The sequence below is a fragment of the Papio anubis genome, chromosome 6, assembly GCF_008728515.1.
Source record: "Papio anubis isolate 15944 chromosome 6, Panubis1.0, whole genome shotgun sequence".
NCBI classification, from domain to species: Eukaryota; Metazoa; Chordata; class Mammalia; order Primates; family Cercopithecidae; genus Papio; species Papio anubis.
In genome coordinates, this window is record NC_044981.1 from 106,405,542 (window position 1) to 106,428,381 (window position 22,840).

At 35.9% G+C, this 22,840-nt stretch overlaps 1 long non-coding RNA gene across 4 annotated transcripts in view; it reads right to left on the minus strand.

The window, feature by feature from the left end:
* Window positions 1-22,840, minus strand: part of LOC103883931 — a 114,654-nt gene that overhangs the window by 13,626 nt on the left and 78,188 nt on the right. Inside the window, exon 5 of one of the 4 annotated variants that reach the window (XR_002521699.2) lies at window positions 14,917-16,643. The exons of the other annotated variants lie outside the window; for them this stretch is intronic. This is a non-coding gene — a long non-coding RNA (uncharacterized LOC103883931). Of the gene's footprint in view, window positions 1-14,916; window positions 16,644-22,840 lie in introns of those variants that run through there. 4 annotated transcript variants of the gene reach the window in all.

Consider the following 22,840-nt stretch of genomic DNA (forward strand, 5'->3'; position numbering starts at 1 on the left):
GCTCACGCCTGTAATCCCAACACTTTGGGAGGCCAAGGTGGGTGGGATCATTTGAGATCTGGAGTTTGACACCAGCCAGGCCAACATGGCAAAACCCCATCTCAAAAATTAGCTGGGTGTGATGGTGTACACCTGTAGTCCCAGCTACTTAGGAGGCTGAGGCATAAGAATTGCTTGAACCCAGCAGATGGAGGTTGCAGTGAGCCACCACATCATTGTACTCCAGCCTGGAAGACAGAGTGAGGCTCCATCCCCTCCCCCAGAAAAAAAAAAAAAACTATGCTGAATATGTTGTTCATGAATTTTGTTTTTATTTCTAACTACTTTATTAAAATATATTCCTAGGACCATCATTACTAACCCAAAAGGTGCAGCCATCCTTAAGACTCTTCACATAGATTGTCAAACAACTGAAAAATGTTAAACCAAATATACCTCTACCATTTGCATATAAAGGGGTACAACTACAAAAACTATTTCATTTTTGTTTTTAATGTTACTCTTCATTAACAGTGAAAAGAAATGTTTTCACATTTATTAGTTATTTGTGTTTTTTCTTCTAATAATTATCTGTTGATATCTTTTTAGATACTGGTATATTAATAGTAGTTTCTCTTATAATTAAGAATATCTTATGATACCAACTGTGATATCTTTTTTTTTCTTCTTTTTTTTTTTGAGACAGAATCTTGCTCTGTCACCAGGCTGGAGTGTAGTGGCGCCATCTCAGCTCACTGCAACCTCTGCCTCCTGGGTTCAAGCAATTCTCCTGTCTCAGCCTCTTGAGTAGCTGGGACTACAGACCCGCGTCACCATACCTGGCCAATTTTGTTTGTTTGCTTGTTTGTTTGTTTGTATTTTAGTTGGGACAGGATTTCACTCTGTTGGCCAAGATAGTCTCAATCTCCTGACCTCGTGATCTGCCCACCTCGGCCTCCCAAATTGCTGGGGTTACAGGAGTGAGCCACTGCGCCAGACCAATATCACTACTTTTAAAAAGACAATATTTATGACATTAACATTCATTTCTGTATTCCCTGCTTTCACCAAGTCTAACTGGTTTTTTGTTAGTCTGCTTTTTTTTTCAGGCAGTAGAGTTATATTCGATTTTAGGCAGCTCTTGGCTTCTTTTCCAATTTAAACAAGCTAGACACTTAAAATTTTTATATAAATAATTTTGTGAGTATTAAAACAAAACAAGTATTATAAGGCTATTGATCCTTTTTGCAGCAGAGTAGTGGTTTCATTGCTGAAGCAAAATACAATATTATAAAGCTACATTAATATTTTCATTTCTATGGCTAGGTCAATCAATCTGGTTAACAATTGAGAAAAAAAGAGTTGCAATCAATTACATTCACACAACTATTTTGTTTTTTGCATGTAGAAGCAGAGTTAAGTTCTTGGGTCATTACTGAAGCAATAATATATTCTATTCTACCTTGTGAAATTTTTTAGAAAACATGTAAAGAAGTTGCCCTTGGAAACACCTTCCTGCAACAAAATAGAGACCCAATGGGGAAAGACATTTCTGAGGCAGCTTAACTTTGTGTCTGTAGCTGTAAAATAATAGAGATAATTAAAACAAAAAAAAAACCTTTTGAATTTAACTAAAAACACGCTTATGTCACCTTATTTTTATTTAGTTTTAACTGGTCTATTGTTTTCATATTTATTTGCTACCCTTAAAAAATGCCTTTGTTATCACAGCTTTTTCTTCTGAGACACATGCCTCTCTCCTGTTTGAGTTCTGGTTCTAAGGTTACACAGCTTAGCAGCAGGAATTGTTTCTTTCTCCTCTTCTCCTTCTGTGTACAATTGCGTTTTAAAAATGGCCTACGCTGTATTACATAGGCACGCTATTTTTTATTTATTTATTTATTTTTGAGATGGAGTTTCACTCTTGTTGCCCAGGCTGGAGTGCAATGGCACAACCTTGGCTCACTGCAACCTCCACCTCCTGGGTTCCAGCGATTCTCCTGCCTCAGCCTCCCCAGTAGCTGGGATTACAGGCATGTGCCACGATGCCTGGCTAATTTTGTATTTTTAATAGAGACAGGGTTTCTTCCTGTTTGTCATGCTGGTCTTGAACTCCCCACCTCAGGTGATCCGCGGTCTTCAGCCTCCCAAAGTGCTGAGATTACAGGCATGAGCCTCCGTGCCCAGCCTAGGCATGTTATTTTTTTTTAAACGTATACTACTTTTTTTCATCATGTGGTAGAGATGAGTCAATTCAGCATGCTACTCTATTTAATCATTGACCAAAAGAAATCTACACATTCCCATGTTTTTCCAGTTCAAATAACTGATCTTCCAAAAACAATTCTAATTTGGCTATGTCTCTCAAATCTGCTAAACAGAGCAAAAAATTATCAGGAGAAATGCCATACATATAACCATGAATACAAAGCAGTCTGTCTGTATCTCTAACAAAAATATGTTTGGGAACTTTATATAAACCTTTCAAAACATGGATGGAATGGCCAAATGTTTTCTAAAATTGTTTATCCAGTTAATCACACTTGCATATTTAAAATTTGCACATTAGGTTATGTGTGTGTGCATGGCTTCTTTCTAGTTCCACTTTATGGGTAAACATTTACCCCAGCTCTTCACCTGCATGTTTAACATCATTGATCAATGTCTTCATCTTCATTAAATGATGTTGAGTCACCTCACAGTGTTCTACTATTTACACTGAGGTCTTGAGACCAGCAGCATTGGCATGAAAACTCCTAGCCCCCAGTCGAGATCTCCATTTTTAACAAGACCCCTAGAAGATGAATATGCACATTCAAGTTTGAGAAGCATTGTTTCAGGGCACACCATCTTCACTTCAAAGTGCAGTTTTTAAAATAAAGCATACTCTGAATCTAGGTATCATGCTGACTTTAGAAGTTGTATCTGAGGTTGCAAATACCTTCATTTGAACATTAAGAAACATTTCCACTCATGCTACAAGAACATGTTTATGATCCACACAACATAACCACTGAGTATATTGTTTCAAAAGGGGGTTTAACTTATTAAAACAATATCTAGCCCTGGAAACTTCGAGATTATGCTTCCAAGTATAATGGCTAAATCTCCATTAAGCTTATCCTCTTTTAATGTTTTAAACCTATTTAATCAGGCAATCTCCCTCAGCATCCAAAACTAGCATTATTTGAGGAGGTTTTATGGTAACATGTTTTCTCCAAAGAGTACTCAGTTGTTAAAAAATCAAATCAATGAAGTAATACTCAGTGGTATAAAAACTTGTAAAAATTGGACTACATGGGAGGGATACATTTTGGGGTGGATAAAACCCTTGCCTTATGTTTGGAATACATGGTTCTTGTTGAATATATTTAGACATAAATACTGGCAGAGCACTTCATCTCTTGCTCTGTTTTGGGATGTTCAAATGTGGTGGTCCTCCTGGGCATGAAAAAATATATATATTTATTTTTCTGTAGCACAGCTGGAGATACGTACACCACGTATACACAACTATACAGTACAACATCCTGCACGCATGCACACACACACAGACACATCATGACAGGGGAAATTGTGCTTTTAAGAAGTACACATGCCTCAAGAACCTAGCTTAACATTAGTTTCAACTTGACAATAGAGGTTTCAGGTGAATCTTGTTTCTCCTGAATTTCTATGGCTTCCCTCTTGTAACTCATGGGAACTGATCAAGCTTCACAGTGTGACTCCAGGATGCCTCTTTGTTTCTGTTGTTTTTCTCAATCTTGCTGGCTAAATAATGTAGCAAGCCTAATAAATTCAAATAAAATTTCTGATTGGTTTGGCAGCAGTTTAACAATCTAGAATAATTTACTGATCTCAGAGACTTCATGTGAGTCCATAATGTTTAGACTAGAAATAATAAAATGCACTCAATTGATTAAGCTGTTTGTAGTCGTCTAAGAATTAGCATATTGTATAATTGCAAATATTTTATAATTACCAAGTGGGGCTGATAAAAGGGTTCGGTGCTATCGACTGCTGGACTGATAACCTTGATGAGAGGAGAATCTCAATGAGAGGTGAATTCTCTGCAGGCTGAATACAGAGTGAGCTGGAGGACTGCAGAGTCTAGCTTCTTCATGCTGTTCCTTACTGTAGATGCCTGCAGGATTACCCAAAGCTCTGCTCTGCAGAAGGCAGTGCATGGGAACCTCATTGCTGTGTGGCTGTGCTCAAGCAAATGCTCTAATGAGACTCTGCGCCCCTACAGCCTACCTTTTCCCTACAGTTCTAATGTGGTTTGACTGTGTCCCCACCCAAATCTCAACTCGAATTTTATCTTCCAGAATTCCTATGTGTTGTGGGAGGGGCCCAGCGGGAGGTAATTGAATCATGGGGCTAGTCTTTTCTGTGCTATTCTTGGGATGGGAATAAGTCTCACGAGATGTGATGGGTTTATCAGGGATTTCCGCTTTTCTTCTTCCTCATTTTCTCTCGCTGCCGGCATGTAAGAAGCGCCTTTTGCCTCCCGCCATGAATCCGAGGCCTCTCCAGCCATGGGGAACTGGAAGTTCAATTAAACCTCTTTTTCTTCCCAGTTTTGGGTATGTCTTTATCAGCAGCATGAAAACCAACTAATTCAGGTTCCTACTGAGGGAATGAAATTTTCTAAACTCAAACTCAAAGCCAAGTGTGGCAGACTGACTGGGAACCTCTCCAGCCATCGTTTTCTGATGAGGTTTGTTTTGCGTTTGTTTACTTTAAAATAATTCCTCATAATTTCCTAGTTTGTTTTGGAAGACTTCAGTTTATTATTTTTGCTAGTACTTTTACTTTCCTAAAAATAACATGTTCATGATCCTTAAAGCCTCTAATGTTACATAATTTAAAAAAATGAAAAGCGCAATTACTTACCCCTCACCCTGTTGCACTTTCCAGAGGCAAATCTTTTAAATCTTTTGTTTATATATTTCAAACTGTATAATCATAAATAATACAGATTTTACCTCTATTTTTTGTTTTATAAGCTTTAGGTGGCAAATGAATATCCCCTCCTTCCCTTCAAACCATCTTAAATTTTGTTGATTTTCAAAAATCAGTTTCAATTCTTCTTTTGCTTACTTTTAAATTAAAAAAATATATAATTATTCTCCTGTTTCCTTATTTGTAAACAACAGAGAGTCTCTTGATGCTTTCCTATGTAAGACTAAGGAAAGTAATGCCTAGAGCGTCCAATTTTATACATTCACATTTTAATCTGAACCTACAGGTAAGTCTTCCATGCCTGTCTATGAATTAATTATATAAACTGGAAAGTGACATAATTTACAAAGTTATAATATAATCATATAAATATAATTTATTATAGACTCATGTTTGGCCACTTAGAGAAAACTAAAATCCTAGCTCATTAGGCTTAGTACTTAGAATAAAAATGTTACAAGTGTCGAGGTTAAATGAATTATCTTTCCTGACATTTACTATTACTAAAACTTATAATGTATCTTGGATTTCAACATATTTTGATCGTTATCTTTTGTCTATAGCTATTTGTTTTCCTAGTGTTTATAATCATCTCACGTTTATCTCAGTTTACAAAAGAAAGATATGCCTGTTTTTAATTTCTAGGCCTTTATACTGCTGCTATTCTGTGATTCCATTACACTCCTGTTTCACTGTTTCTTTTTTTTAGACTTTACTGAGATATAATTCATATGCCATGAAACTTACCCATTTAAAGTATACAACTGAGTAATTTAATATATTTACAAATATATTGCATCACCACAATCAAATTTAAGATATTTGCATCACCCCCAAAGGCAGCTCTGAACCCATTAGCAGTCACTCCCTACACCCTAGCCCATCTACCCTTAGGCAAGCTCAAACCTATTTTCTATCTTTCTAGGTTTGCCAATTCTAAACATTTCATCAGATGAAATTATATAATATGTAATACGTTATTTTGTGACTACTACTTTTATTTAGCACATGTTTTCAAGGTTCATGTATGTTGTAGCATGCATCAGTATTTCATTTCTTTTTATTGTTATATAATATTCCATTGTATGGCTATTCACTTATATATATCCATTCATCAGTCAATGGACATTGCTTGTTTTTCCACTTATTGGCTATTATGAATAATGCTGTTTTGAATATTCACATACAAGTTTCGTGAATACATCTTTTTATTTATTTGGGGTATACACCTTATAGTGAAGTTGCTAGGTCAAATAATAACTCTGAGCTTAAGATTTTGAGAAATTGGCAAACTTTTTTCCAAAGTGGCGGCACAATTTTACATTCCCATATATGGAAGTGTAATGTGTGGTTCCAATTTCTCCACATCCCTACTAACATTTTTTATTGTCTTTTGTATTTTAGTGCCTTTTTAATTTTAGCCATCCTAGTAGATGCAAAGTGGTGCCTCTTTGTATCTCTTATTTTGATATGTATTTCCCTAATGAATAATGATGTCGATCATCTTTTCCTGTGTTTCTAGATCATTTGATTATTTGTATATCTTCTCTGAAGAAATGTATATTCTGGTCTTTTCACCATTTTTAAGTAGTTGTCTTTTTATTAGTGAATTGTAAGATTTCTTCATTATATTCTGAATACCAATCTTTTGTCATTAGTTATGTGATTTAAAAGCATTTTCCTCCATTCTCTGGGTCTTTTTACTTCCTTGATTGTGTCCTTTGAAGCACTAAAATTTTAATTTTGATGAAGTATAATTTAGCTATGTTTTCTTTTTTGCTTGAGCTTTTGATACTATATCTAAGAAGCAATTTCTTACCTCAAGGTCAAGAAGATTGTTTCATTTGCTTTCTTATGAGAGTTTTATAGTTTTAGCTTTTATTGAGATTGAAACATTTTTTGAGGTAATTTTTGTGGATGGGGGGGATAGAGGTTCAACTTCATTCTTTTGCATGTGAGTATCTTGTTGTCCCAGGTTAATTTGTTGAAAAGATTTTTTCCCCTATTGAATTATCTTGGCATACTTGTTGAAAATCAATTAACTGTAAATGTATATGTTTATTTCGGAACTCCCAATTCTGCTTCATCAATTTATATGCCTATTCTTATGTCAGTGGCACCGTGTCTTGCTTATTGTAGCTGTCTAGTAAATTTGAGGTAAGAAACTATGAGTGCTCCAAATTTGTTCTTCTTTTCAAGATTGTTTTGGATATTCTGGCTCCTCTACATTTCTATATGCATTTTAGAATTAGCTTGTCAATTTCTGCAAAAAAAAAATCAGCTGATATTTTGATAGAAATTATGTTAAATCTGTAGATAAATCTGATATTAAGTCTTCCAATCTGTAAATATGAGACATCTTTTCTTTTGTTAGATATTCTTCATTTTCTTCCAACAATGTTTTATAGTTTTCGAAACTGCAATATTGTACTTTCTGTTAAATTCATTCTTAAGTTTTTTTTTTTTTTTTTTTGATGCTATTGTCAATGACATTGTTTCCTTAATTTCATTTTTGGATTGTTCATTGCTAGTGTAGACATGGTGAGAATAGATATCCTTGTTTTTTTCCTGATCTTATGACAAAATTATTCAGTCTTTCACCATTCAGTATGAAATTAGCTGTGGGTTTTTCATAGATGGCCTTTATCAGATTGAGTAAATTTCCTTTGATTCCTAGCTTTGTCTCATTTTGGTATGAGGGTAATATAGGCCTCACAGAGTGAGTTGAGAAGTGTTCCCTCTATTTCTATATTTTGGAATAGCTTATGAAGAATTGGTTTTAATTCTATAAGTGTTTGGTAGAAATTACCAGTGAAGCCATCTGGGCATTGAGCTTTGTGGGCAGTTTTAAAATTACTAAGTCCGTCTCTTTATTGCTTATGTGATATTTGTCATTTGGAAGTAAGACTCAAGACTAAGCAACTCCATCTGAAACCAATTTTTCTCCACCACAAACTTTCCAAGAGCTGTGTCCCTTAGATAGCTCCTTAGCTGTGTCTGTCTCATTGATCTGGAACCTGATTTCATGCTTGTTTGCACAGCAATACTTTTTATTACTAGGCAGCCATACTTTAGAACCACACACGCCTATGTCAGCTACTTCTTGTAACTTCTCATCCATTTACCTGTTATTTTAGATGTTATTGTAAGGAGATCATGACTTGATAGTAGAAGAATCAACTGAAGGTGCATAATGAATTTTCCATTTTGACTGAAGAGTTTTGGTGAATATGGGTAAAACCCCTAAGCTTAAATACTTATTAAGGTTACAACTAGTTATTAATGTGTATTCAAAAGACTGAAAATAGTCTATTCTGGAATCTAGTCCAAAATACTCCACCAAAATATAACTCTTTTGGTGGAAATTTCTAGCAGAAAAGCAGATGATATCTGGAGATAAATGTTAAGGACATTGGCAAAATGGGAAGCCTCAGGAGTTTTAAGTGTCTGAATATTTAGACAGATGTTGCATACTAAATGTTTACCTTCAGAGGTATTCAAGCCATGCCAAACTTTGTGTAGCAAAATATGCAAGCTGGAATTGAGGATTATGTGACCGGCATTTATTTCTGAATGCATGTGTGATAGGCAGAACAGGCAGCACACATGTGTTCATCCACTCTGAACTCATTAACAAAGCAGAAACATGAGTAAAATATGTCTTTTGCTAGTTTCTGGAATGAAAGAGGGAACAATTAAGCTGTAAGACACTCCAGGGTGGGTATTATGACCTAATAATGACATGCCCTGGTAGTTTTCACTGAGTGCCATTAACTGCCAAGGCACATCATTGCTCGTCTATAATACACACCCTGGAGTGTCTTATCTGGAAGATATAAATGTTAATTCCTAAAGAAACTCATTCAGCAAAAGAGGACACCATTGTTCTAAGAAGAGGAATATGTGAAAATCTCCACTTTGAGTTTAGTTTTTTTTTTTGCAGGAGACTGGAACAAACTGATTAAGCATTTATCCAGAAAAAGGCAGTGAAGTTTAACCTGAAAGAACTGGGGCCAGGGAGTCAGGAGTGGGGCTTTGCGTTCCAGCTCAGCCAATTTCCAGTGTTCTTTCCTTGTGCTTGTTGCTCCAACACTCATATTCCCAGCTTTCTCTCTTTTTAAGTAAGGCTGGTGATTCAACCAGTTTGTTTTATAGCATATGTGGCAAATAAAATAAGACTAAAATGATTTCAAAGTTTTTATCATAAATGATGAGCTGTTTAACAAATATAAAATTGGCCATAATAAATAGGAAACAACATAACAAGAATTTGAAAACAGAAAACCAAGTTCCTGAACGTATTATTTTAAAGAAGAATTTGATGTATATTAAAGATTTTGGATTGCGTTCGTTGCTCAGGGTGGCCTTTGCAATTGGCGTTCACTACCTGTGGTTTGGTTAGTTCTAGTCTTTCTATTGTCATCAAACCTTCTTTCTTGGCAGTATACAATAAACAGTTCAGGACCACACAGCCATTTCATGAGTAGAAGTATGGTACAAAATTGCTGTTTCCCTTTCGTCTAACCTGTCACCTAAGACCAAAGGTAAACATTTTGATAAAAATAAAGTCTCTGTTTCAACTCTGTGACTCAGTTTCTGTTTTATCTATTTATCTGAATTTTTGTTTTACTGTGAAGGCATTATCTCATTTTGATAATGTTGGCACTTTTAAAGGATTTTAATAAACCTTTATCCAACATGGGTACAGATTACAGAACAATGTTCCTATACTTGGTAAGCTGTCCCCATTTTCTTGCCTATGTGGGCTGTGCACGTAGCATGAAAAATATTGCAATGCTTGCTTTGATCTATACAACCTTAGTAATACCTCTGATAGTAACTACATCAGCAGCATTAACATCTATGAGGGATAGATAATAATATCTAATGCTTATGTGCGCATGATATCAGCACAATAAATAAAATATCTTATATATCTGAATCTCTGATAAATATATTCACAGAAACAAAACTCAGTGGGTTGTCCATTGTTTGCAGTTGAGGCTTCTGTGAAATATATAAAACAGATGTTATGTTAACAGATGAAAATCTTTCTTGGTAGAAAACATGGTTTTGCCAACTGGGGATAATAAAACAACTTTTTTTTTTTTGTTTTTTGTTTTCCTATGGGTCAGTTGACTTCCCCACCCACGAGCAAAGCATGCACCCCTACTTCTACCCAGCTATTTTGCAAATTCTTAACTATGGAAACAGTATGAGGCAGTGTGAATGGAACAGTGGAAATTTATCACCACCACTAAAAATAAAGCAAAACAAAAAATTCAAAAAAGAAAAAAAATCAAACAAGTAAAAATAACCAAAAAACTTAGCTCATCTGTATCACTTTCATGAGGTTTTTTTCTTTCATCTACCTACGCCTACTAGGTTCAGAGAGCAAGGGGATAAAAGGAGAGCTAGCTGATACATAAAGCATGAATGCAAGTAGGAGAGAGGAATTGTCAAATGAGGAAACAGCTGAGTACCATAAGGTTAGGTGGGGAAATGCCTCACAAAAAAAGTGAGACTCAAGATATTTGGAAAGAAGCGTATGATTTACAGAAAAAGAAAAGAGGTTGTTTTTGTTTGTTGTTTTGGTGAGTTCTTTTTCTTCTGTTGGACAATCAATATAAACTAAGATGTAGAAAGATTTGGTAACTATATTTGACTAAAGCAGAGGAGTTTTGAGGAACAAAGGACCAGAGAAGAATGGTGGGACAAAATGAAAGCTTTTGTTTTTTCTTAAATGTTCTGTATGAAAACATAGGTGAGACAGTGTGACTGAGGAAAACATAAATGTGAAACAGCATGCCGCTTACTCTAGGACTTGGCCATGTATTGGAGATGAGCTAAGCGTAATACAAAAACCTTTAACATCATACAAGTTAGGTGAATGCTATGGAGGTTGGGAAGAATGGGAATTAACTGGTGGTTTTGAGGTTCCCACAAGGGCAGAATAGGAGTGATGTCATGGAATGGAACCACCATAAGGAAGGCTTCAAAAAAGAGGAAGCTCTATCTCAGGATGAAGTTGCTATCCTGGCAGATCAGCAAAAAGGAGACGTGACAATGGACTGGTATAATGAAAGAAGCAGCAGGGGAGGTTCTGGTTGAGAGGCTGGAAATGTCAGGCAGAAATATCCAAGACACAGTGACGGAGGACCTTCTCAGTTAGATCCCTGTAGCATGAGCTCAGTAGAGGGCACCCTTTAAAGCCGTCAGTGGGCAATTGGCACTAGGAAGCCTTATAGGGAGGGGGGGCATGGAGCAGAATCAGAAGGGCCTTTTAGACTGAATGGGGCAATGGTTAACTTTATGTGTCAGCTTGGCTGGGCAAAGGGATGCCCAGATAACTGGCAAAGTATTATTTCTGGATGTGTCTGTGAGGTGTCTCCAGAAGAGATGAGCATTTGACTCCATAGGCAGAGTAAAGAAGAACCCCCCTTCACCAATATTGAAAAGCATCAGAATAAAAAGGCCATGGAAGGGTAAATTTTCTCTCCTCTTGAGCTGGAGTATTCATCTTCTGCCCTGAAACATCAGAGCTCTTGGTTCTTGGGCTTTGGACTCCAGGACTTACACCAATACCCGTTCCTCCTGGGACCCCCTACCCTGGCTCATTTCTCAGGCTTTCCTTCTTGGACTGAGAGTTATACTCTCTGTCTCCCTGACTCTTAGCTCTTTAAACCCAGACTGAATTACACCACTGGCTTTCCTGTTTCCCACCTTGAAACAGCATACTGTGGGACTTCTCGGCTTCCATAATTGTATGAATCAATTCCTGTAACAAGTCTTTTCTAATATATCTACGTATATCCTATTCATTCTGTTTTTCTGGAGAACCCTAATACAGGTGAGTTATAATACTAAAAATATTTTAAAGTTGGAAACATAAAACAGAAATTCAATTACTAAGGCTATGATGAACCTCGAACAGGCTGGATTTTTAAATCTAATCTTTACTTTGATTTTGCTATGATGCTTAAAGTGGGGGAGGGTCAGGGATCAGTGAGGTGATGGACAGATGGAATGAGGCTTAAGGATGGGCTGGAAGTATCTGTGAAACACTCTTTCTTGATAATTGAAATGCACCTAAAATTTAGCGATTTGTTTTTCCAGGCCATGTAAATATATCCCTATCAAAATATCCCTCTATCAAAATAATCATATTAAAATATCAGGTACCCAGCATGGGACCATAGCAGAAGGTCTGTTATTACAGCTGAAATAAAGGTTTACGGCTGAAATAGCAGCAGTGCTCACTTAATCCTGAATCTCAGAGTGTTAGCTGGATTAATTTAAATCCCTCCTGCCTAGGTAAAATGTTCCTAAATACAGAAGCAAAACGAAGTCTCCAGGTGGGATCCAACCCAAAAGCTTCAGATCTAAGCCATCAGTAGCTATGGTTTCAGGTAAATAACCCAGCACTCAGACAGAACCTGAGAAAGAAGCATTGAGGAGAGGTCTTGATTCAAGAATAGTTAGAATTAATCTCCCCCAAAAAACCTATAAAAAATACAAAAATAAATAAAAACTTTAATGTACACATTAGCATCTCTATAGAGTACAACTTTTAGGTTTTAAGGCAATACAAGAAAGGACAAAGAGTATAGCAACAGTTTCTATTATAATTGTTGTGTCTTCTAAAGCAATGTTAACTAGAACAAATGAAAAATATTTACTTTAACTATGGTTGATACTCATAAGTCTATAAAGAGCTCACCTGGATTGATAAAAATGTGGTAAATGTGTATTTATCAAAAAGTAAATACACATTTATTTATAGCACAAATACATACTGAATACTCTCTATGCACAGTGCTGAGTTGTACTATAGAGTGGAAAGAAGACTGACATGACCCATGACCTTTTGAAATTTACAAATTCAGCCAGAAAATAATGTAAACAGACAATTTATTAATTCATAAGAAGAAAATGCAATACTTAAAATTTAAACATTACATTTCCTAACATGTACTAAAAATATGAAAAAATAATATATTAGTGAGGTATGGTTCTGTTTTGAGTTAACAAATTTGTAGTAAAAATAGTACACTCATATACATTATTGGTGGCAGTATAAATTGGTATAACCTTTTTGGAAAATAATTTGTCAATGTACATCAAAAAACCCATAAAAATTTTATATCTTTGGCCCAGTAAAATCCATTCCTGGAAAGTTATCCAAAGGTAATAAACCCCAAACAGAATGTTATACATGGAGCTATTAATTGCAGCATGATTTATAATAGCTAAAATTTGCAGTACTATTTATAATAGCTAAAAATTAGAAACAACCAGAATGGCCATCAATAGAAAAATGTTTACCTGAATTATGGCACAGCCGCTGTATGGAAAATTATGCAACTATTAAAAATGAAAATTATGTAGCTAATGGAAAGGGCTTATAATGAGAATGCAAAAATATACATAAAATTGACTGCATTTATGAAAATACATATGCATAAGTAAAAGTAAAAGAAAAAGTCCTACATAAAAATTGAAATAATTGTACTGGGAAATAGAATTGTGTAGTTTCATCTCTTCTGTTATTCTTTCAGTAAATGAAAATAGACAGAGATTCAATAGGAAATGTGAAAGAGTAGGGCAAATCAGATAAAAGACATACGGGCTCATTCACATGATATAAGAACAATTCTAGTTTGGCTCGATCATAGGGTACAAACAGAAAAACAGAATAAAATAATTTATAATGCTAAGTGGGTTCGAATTATTGAGAACCTTCCAACTCTAAGGAATTTTTACGCCATTACAGAGACAACTAACCAAAGGTATATGATTCTGTGAAAGCGAATAACAGGATGAGAACTGTGAAACAGAAAGGTTAATTTGAGAAGCGCTAAAGGAAGAATTGAAGAAGAAATAAAATGGAGACTCAGAGACTAGGCAAAAGGGCATTGCCATAATTTAGATGATTGTGATCAGGAAGTGGCTAAGGGAGGTGAATGACGGAGATAAATCTGAGATGAAATATAAAGGAATTGACAAGCTAGGTCATAACTGGACATGGGCTTTTATTAATGGCAAAAACCGCAAATACTTTTGCACCAACCTAATAAAAGGGGGTATAGGAGAATGATAGTGGCATTAACAGATATAGAAATTGGGAACAAATACAGATACACCAGTTTCCAGGACATAGTGGGTAGAATATACAGTTCAGTTAGGTTTCAGCCACTGAACTGTGGCCTTTAAAACGGAGATGCACTTTTAAGCAGAGATGCACTGGGTGAAAAGGGAGTCACAGTGCAAACAGTGGTGCCGCTTACTTGCCTCCTCATAGGCATCCTTGAATCACGTCAAAAACTTTCAAATCATGGTGTACCTTTCTTCCACAAAAGCACAATGGAAATGCCTGTATTTCTGATAACTTGGGCTCAAAGATTCTTTCTGTTGCTGCTTTTAATATGACATCTCAGCTTCCATGATTTCCAGCAACTCTCCTTCCCTTTCTTCTTTAGAATAAACACTGCTAATCTTTCAATATTTTGATCCATCCATTAGTTTCACATAAGTTCAATGATGCGGTTATGGGATCTAATCTCAGTATGCCAGAAGCAGGTCTTCCAGACTTACTGAATCGTAATCTTTGAGGAAGAGGCTTGTCATGTGACCAGACATGTGCCAGAAATAACTAGCCTCGCCCTCTTTCTCATTTTACAGAAAAGAAAATCAAGGCCAAAAGATCACTGGCCAAACTCTGGTTTCCTGACTCCTAGTTCAGTGCTCTTTCCATTACACCAGCAAACACCCTTAAACTCTCTGCTCCTAGGAATTGAAATAAACAAAGTGTACTTGGCAAGTATTTGCTTTTTTTCCCTTTAACAATAACAAACAACACCACACAGTTACTCATAAAATGTTAATTGCGCTCCTTTCCCAATAACATCCTGATTTTCAGTTCAAACTATTAGCTTGAAGCATTAGACATTTCAATAATAAAAAGTGAGTCTCTTTTCAATACGCCTTCAATTTTTTATTTCTTATAAATATTCAATTGAATATTTCCATTTGTGGTGTATGTTTGCTAATTTACTGGAAGTTGATTCTGTTCCCCAGAAATGTCACTTGGGTGGCCCTGCTGGGCTAAAATGGAAAGTCTAAGCACTGATTTTTGAACCCTTACTTCTGTGTAGGATTCAACAGCTGTTTGCTTTCTCTAGGGCACTTGAAAATAACTCCAGTTTCAAGAGTATTTAGAAAGATTCCACTTGGAAAATAGAAGCTTTCCTTAAGGTAGGATTCATATTTTTTAAATGTAAAGAATTCAATTCTGATGAGATGATTACCTATAATACATATTTTACTGGTAACACAGCATGGAGCGATCTTTCATCAAATAAAGCTATAGCATGTTGATAGATTAAAAACCTAACATAGGCACTGTATTTTCCTAGTTGATTAGACAAGGACTTGACCAACAGAGTATTTGCAAGAAATTTTGTCGAAGACCTACTTGTACTTATTCACCACATCTCTGTGAACTATCAGATAGGAATTAGAGAGTTCCTTGTTGCTGAGGAAGAAAACAGAGTCTTATTGTTATATGTAAATGACTAAACAATCAATCAGTAGCTATTTTGAGTACAGGGAAGACACTTCACACCCTTCAATAGAGAGGTGGAAAAGCCTGCTAAAAGTTTAGGAACTAGGATCTCAGGAGGCCTGCAATGAGTAAGAACAGATTTCATCTGCTGTAGCAGATAAACCTACTGGAAAAACAACTTGGAATTCTCTTAAACTTCACTCAGTGGACAGGCAAATTTAAATCTGTGAATCATTAGATTGCCTCATAATCTATTTAAGAAATTAATAGAAGATTTGTGAGTGTAAATCTGCATTGCCTTGGAGCCCAGGATATATTGGTCAAAGATTAATTCACAACTATTGGTCTTTCTGAGGCAGACAGGCTGGCTGATTTCCTGTTTTGAAGTGGTTTTGAGAAAAAGAACAAAAGCTCCTTACTCATGCTGCACCTTACCTAATTTCCAGCTGATCAACCACAAAAGACCCAAGAAGTTATTAGCCACAAGTTCCTGCTTTAGGGGGCCAGGGCCTACCATGAGGTTCTGCATGTGCATTTAGACTTAAACTTTAACTTATAGTTACCCTTTCCTCATTTCAATGCTAAAAATCATGCCCAGTAGTGGAGATTTAAAATGCTAATGTTATTTGTGATGTATGAAGAAGCATGTAAAACCACTGCACAAGCTCTAGACAAAGCCCTCCTATTCAGGCCCTGACAAAATCCTTTTCTATACAAAGGCCCCATAAAACTAATCCACATACTGCTCTTGGGGAGCAGCCCACCTTTTCCTTTTGCAGTGCTGACTTCCTTGCACATGAGCTAAAATAAATTTTTCTCTTTCTTTTTGGCTACTATGTCTGGTGATCCCTCTTGATTGCTCTCCTTGGAGATTACAAGAACTCAGGGCACCAATAACATCTCTTTTGCCATGGATTCAGCATTTCTGAAATTTCAGGGGCTCTTAGTCCTCTTGTTATCATCAAGTGTCCAGGGGTAGCAGGCCTGGCACAGCCCCAGCCATCGCAAAGTCACAGCGAGAGGTGAAGTGAGCAGAGTCCAAGAGCAAATTGGATGGTGCACCAGCTAACCAGCCATCTATGGGAGTGACAGCATTGTCTGGTTTCTATTCATCTTCCATCAGGGCTTCAACATTCTAGGGAAGATACAAACAAGACCCTAGTCAGCTGAGGAACACAAATGAATACAGAGCTAGTAAGGTGGCCCAGGTTTCAAAATCACACGTGTGCTGAAGCTGCCAGTGAGATTCAACTTGGCGTTTTAGGGGGAAGGATGATGCCACAAATTTGTACTTAGAAAAACTCTGTAGGAGATTCTGATATGGCAACCCCAACCTTTTCCCCCACCTCGCATTCACTCATTTATTTATTTTTAAAAAGATGATATTTTCAGGTGAAATTAGCTCTTTAAAATCTTTATCTTGATAGGAGAGTACATAATCTGTTTTTTCTTGTTACTTAGAACATTAATGTATTAAAATAGGAAAGTTTCTGTTATGACTCACTAAGAAAAGTATATATTTCCTCCTAAGTCAGTCCATCAATACTAACTAGTGATTTATCATAAAGGACTTAAGACCATGGTTCTCAACAGCCACTACACCCTAGAATTACCTGGGGGTCAGAAACTCTTGGGGTGAACCTCAGGCATAGGACATTTTTTTCAGAAAGACCTAGATAGTTCTGCTATTGCAGGCAGGGTTGAGATCCTCAACAAATAGATTTGGTTTTCTGATTTTCTGTATTTTCATTTTGTGTTGAGTGATTTGTCTTTATTGTGGTGTAGCATTTAGAATTCAGTTTTTCACTCCAATTTATTAAATTCAGGAAGGTAGAATGTGGAGGGTGGGTGGCCAGGAGGGAATGTCCTTATTCTGTTCAGATGATTCATTGCTGTTATTTAGTCCCTGCGTAATCTGTGGTCACCATCGGACATTTCTGCCTTCACAGCATATCCTATATCCTGTTTCTTCTCATAGTCACTGCCACCTCATTTTCAAGAATATGATTGTGACATAATAAATAAAGTTCAGCTGTACATGCGCAGATGACCGGCATCCGGGTGAGGGAGAAGTTCCACTTCTGTTTCCATCTTTCTCAAACTGTGTGTTTACTACATGCTCCAGTTTTTTCCTTCCGAACTACTGTGTTTTTGTTAAGAAAATAAGGCTTCTTTCTGTGAGAAAAATACACGCCGGATGAAATCAGAGAAATTCACCTTAAAGAGCAGAATGAATGACTTAGCTGTAACTTAATTCAAATACTGTCTAAGGAGAAGTGTTCCCTGTTTCTATTGCCTGGCATATCCTGATTGCAGAAACAGATGCATAAGGGTTTTTAGAGTCTATTGTAAGTTTCATCATTGTTAATAATTATTGTTCATTTATCATTCTGTAAACTATGATTCAGTATTTTCCTGAAAGCTGCTCTTGCTGGTTGATAATTTTGTCAGCCTCAGCTCTAGGTGCTAAAAGCACAGCGCTTAGCAATAGTGAGGAAGCAACATGAACCAAATTCAAATATAAAATGAAGCTAAATCGAGAGCTTTCTGCAGAGGACCAGATGCTCTCTGCAGGTCAGGAAAGCTTTCTTCATTGAAGAGTCTGCACGGAGCTGGATTGTTGCAACAAAGTTGAGCCTGTAGGACAATGGTTGATGTGGACAATGATGTAGGACAATGATGATGGTGATGGTCACTATCTTCATGTCACCGTGACACCATCACTGCCACTCTTAGTGGTGCCTTTGCAAGATTGCAAGAGTGCTTACTGATTATTTCCCCAAAACAAATGCGTCCAAGGAGATACTGTTAGTCATACTTAACCGATGGGGACACTGAGGCTTAGAGGGGAAAATGAGTTCAGGGTCACACCCCTGGTAAGCTGCTGAAGCAAGATTTAAAACTAGGTGTGCCTGAGACGGGAGCCCACGCTCTTAATCACTGCCCTGTGCGCTCCAGCGCGTTTATCTTGTACACGCTGGGATTTTATTGCAGATTTCTTTGGGGGATAAACGTGATAAATTACAATATTTGAGATCTGCTGAAACATTTGTTACAGTGTTTTAACTGAAGCTCTCAGGAAGCGTTTTCCATCTTGTTTTGGAACAGACTCCCAGACTCTGAGTTAAAAATGGTCGTCTTCCTTCTGAACGCCACTCCATCATGGGCGAGGCAGTCAAGGTTTCCTGTAGCCAGATCGGAAAGATGAAGTTCTAATGAATTCTCTTAAGAGAGCGTTAGAAATTTGTCCTTTCGAGCTCTGCATATGTCACAGAATTCAGCATACTTAATTGGAATTAGAAAGCTGGATAGAGTACAAAGTAGATGGCATTTACAATGGCTGGGTTATATATCTGCCATTTTATTGAGGCAGAATTCAAAAGCTATCATGGCAGATCATCTTTCTTTTCGGTCTTTCTCATTCTTACAGCTACATTTCTTAGAGACTGTCTTTTAAAAAGCACTGTACATTTTGTTTCATTCTGCCCTGAGCCCTAGTTGCAAGTACCACATGGTGTCTCTCCGTGTGATAATCTGTAGGTCTTCCCCTTGGTTTATCTCTCTCTCTCTGGATTTCTGAACACTAAGCCCTTCACATTGCAGTTTTTGCTTATTTGTGTTTTGGTTCATTCTACCCTTGTAATCTTCATATACCTTGACATTTCTTTATTATTCTTTGGAGCTCTGGTTTCTGTTATGTTTTACACCCTTTTATTGTTTTTACCTCACACAAAAAATTACACCAGGACGGGCGCAATGGCTCATGCCTAAAACCCCAGCACTTTGGGATAAAGACATGAAATAAATAGATGCTGCTCCAGCCTCTCTTGGCAATTCAATATATATGCTGGGACAACCAATAAAAAATAATCAGTTGAGCTCATATCTTTATATATGCTTGCCTCTGGAATTCCACTAAAATAATAAGTAGAGAGATTTTTAAAGAATATACCCTCAAAGACAAAGAGAATGGTTGAAGAGACAGGAGCTGGCCGGGTGCGGTGGCTCACGCCTGTAATCCCAGCACTGTGGGAGGCCGAGGCGGGCGGATCGCGAGGTAAGGAGATCGAGACCATCCTGGCTAATATGGTGAAACCCCGTCTCTACCAAAAAATACAAAAAATTAACCGGGCGTGGTGGCGGGCGCTTGTAGTCCCAGCTACTCGGGAGGCTGAGGCAGAATCGTTTGAACCCGGGAGGTGGAGCTTGCAGTGAGCCGAGATCGCGCCACTGCACTCCAGCCTGGGCGACAGAGCGAGACTCCATCAAAAACAAACAAACAAACAAACAAAAAACTACACCATCCGCCTGATCACTTGTGGCTCCCTTTTTACGGTGAATTTCATGTTCTGAACAGTCCAGAGTTACTTGAAGACGCCTGGGCTCTGAGCCCCAAGAGGGCAGGGACCATGATATGCTCAGCATTGAGTGCTGAGTGCCTGACCTCAACTCCTATCTCAGAAACAGGGTTTATATATGAAACAATGTCGTTTTCATGGTAACTCATCCTCACAAAGTGCTTTAGGAAATTACAAAAGAGGGATTCTAAAATTGTTTTTGAAAAATTGGAGTATTACTGGAAGAAATGTTTAGTCTTTAGCCAAACTACCTTAAAAATGATGTCATTTGCTTTAGATGTAGAAGTTTTGGCTAAGTAGTTTTTGAGCAGCAAGCTGTTTGAAGCAACCTGTTTAAAAACATTTATCTGACTTATGTAATTTGAGTATGAGAAAGGCTTTCTTTTAAATGTTATTTTTAAGTCTAAAATGCATTGAATATATAGCAAAGTACAGAAAATAATATATCAGGCGTTCACATATTTACAGGATTTAACAGATATTAGCATATTTCCTTCAAATTGGTATTTTTTTTAAAAGAAATAAAATGTTTTGTGTAGCTATAGCTCCATCTAATTCTTTTATTTTCAGAGGATGCCAGTATTTTGAAGCTGAAAAGGATATCCTCTTTTATATTTTATACTTTAGTTTTTGTATGTTATACATGGGGTATTGTACTATTTTGTCTGAAAATTTTATAAAAATAGCATCATATTCTTTTTTACAACTTAATTTTTCACTCAATATTCTGAGTATTTAGCCATGTTGATGTATGTGAATATAGTTTGTTTATTTTAATTTTGTATATATTTCATTTCGTGAATACACCAGTTTATCCACTTTATTTTCAGTTTTTCAATGTTACAAATAATGCCGTAGTGAAAATCTTGTATATTTTATGGATTTACTTACTCATTTATTTATTAATGTTTGCATCCACTAAGGTACTTTTGCTTGGGCCCCAAATATGTATATATTTAACTTTACAAGATTCCTCTTGTTTTATTCATATTTTTCCTTTCTCTACTTTTTAAGTTATTCTTCATTTAATTTACTCCAGGAATTATGTTAACATTTTTAATTGGTTAGCTTGAATTAGCAAATTTAAATTTAATCAGTATATCTGCCATCTTTCTGAACAGTAAAAAGACTTTAGAAAACTCATTCCATATACTTTTCTTCATCTTAAAATGTCATTACTTGTTTAGTTCTATTCTTCTTTTCAACTTTCAAAAGTAATCACCATTGTTATTGTTTTAGTCACTGGAGTTTTAAAAATATTTGTTCACATGCATACCAATTTTCTTAGCTCAATTTTTATGGAATACTACTCCTTTATTCTGCATTTCTTTAATTCTGGAGAACATTAGGCAGTAAAATCTCCCATTTTTTGTGAGAAAAATTTTAACCCCACACTTGAATAATAGTTTTACTAAATTTAAAATCTAGTTTCTCTCCAAGCTTTGAATATATGATTCTATTATCTTTAAATTTATGTTGTTTCTGTTGACAAGTTTGCTGTTACTCTATTTTTTATGGCATTGATGGTAAATTACTTTATATCAGGTTATTTCAAATATTTTCTCTTTTACACTTTCAAGATTTGTTTATTTTTTGTTCTGCTGAGGACCAATTATGATTTTTCAGTTGGATGATTCATATTTTCATCAATTCTGGAAAATTTTCAGCATTATATCTTTCAATTTTCTTCTCAAACATTTTTATTACTGCTTCCTTATAAACATCTGTTAGCCAGATTTTGGACTTTTTATTCTATCTTTCGTGTCCCTTAACCCATCTTCAATATTTTCTCTACTTTTTTCCTTCTGTCCTGGGTCTTGGGTAATTACTTCAGGTTTATCTTTCAGTTCTAAAACTATTCCTTCAGCTCTATCTAATCTGTTGTTTATTTTATCTACTGAATTGCCAATTCTTTACATTTTTCTGGTGGGAATTTAAGTTGATATGATTTCCCTGCCAGGCAATGTTGTAATATATAGTGAAAAACCTCAACAGTTTTCAACTCTTTAAATTATACAAATAATATTTTTAGAAATTATTCTAAAGAACTTATTGTATAATTTACTCATGTGTTATTACAACAGCAGTATTTATTTCAGTATTCTTTACTGCATAAAATGGAAATGACTATAAGTAAGGGAATGGTTAATAAGTTATTCATTGTCCATAAGATAAATACCATTCAGACAATGTTACAAAGGATATGGGAAATATTGAATATATTTTAAATAAGAAAAAGCATGTTCTTAAGAAATATGCATAACATAAACAAAATTTTTTGTATGAAATAAAGACAATGTATTACCAAAGAAAAAATACTACTAAAATTCAAATCAACATGCTAACTCTATTCATTTCTGTTAGACAGAATTAAGAATGATGTTTATATTGTCTTTTTTAACATAATTATTCCATTTTTCTACAATGCCTAAGATTTTTTGTTACAGAAAGACAAATCTATTTTTATAATATTCATCTTTTGACAAGGCACAAAATAAGTTTTAAACAAAGATAAAATCAAAGATCGAAAATTTAAGAAGCTAATGTAGTAATTAAAACACTATGTGGCGATTTTAGTGGAAGCAAGGTACTTAATTTTAAATAATGAAAATAAGACTAACTGTAAGTTAGACTTAGTAACTGATTGGGTACATGGAGAAGGACAAACCAAGAGACTCCAAAGTTTTGTGACTGAGAGAACAATGACACTAGAAACTGAGAACTACAGAATTGTATGTCCGGACATACAAAACTTTAAACCAGACCCAGAGGATACCTTACCCCTTAAGGGGCTACCCTCCTATGAAAATCTGCTTCCTTTCTGATACCACTCTTTGGTGGTTAAAAAGGAAAAACAAACCATTTATTCGTTAATTCAGCAAAAGTGTATTCAGTAACAACAATGTAATACATACTATATGAGATTCTAGGAATTATAGTTAGGAATAAACATTCTAGGATTACTAATAAAATG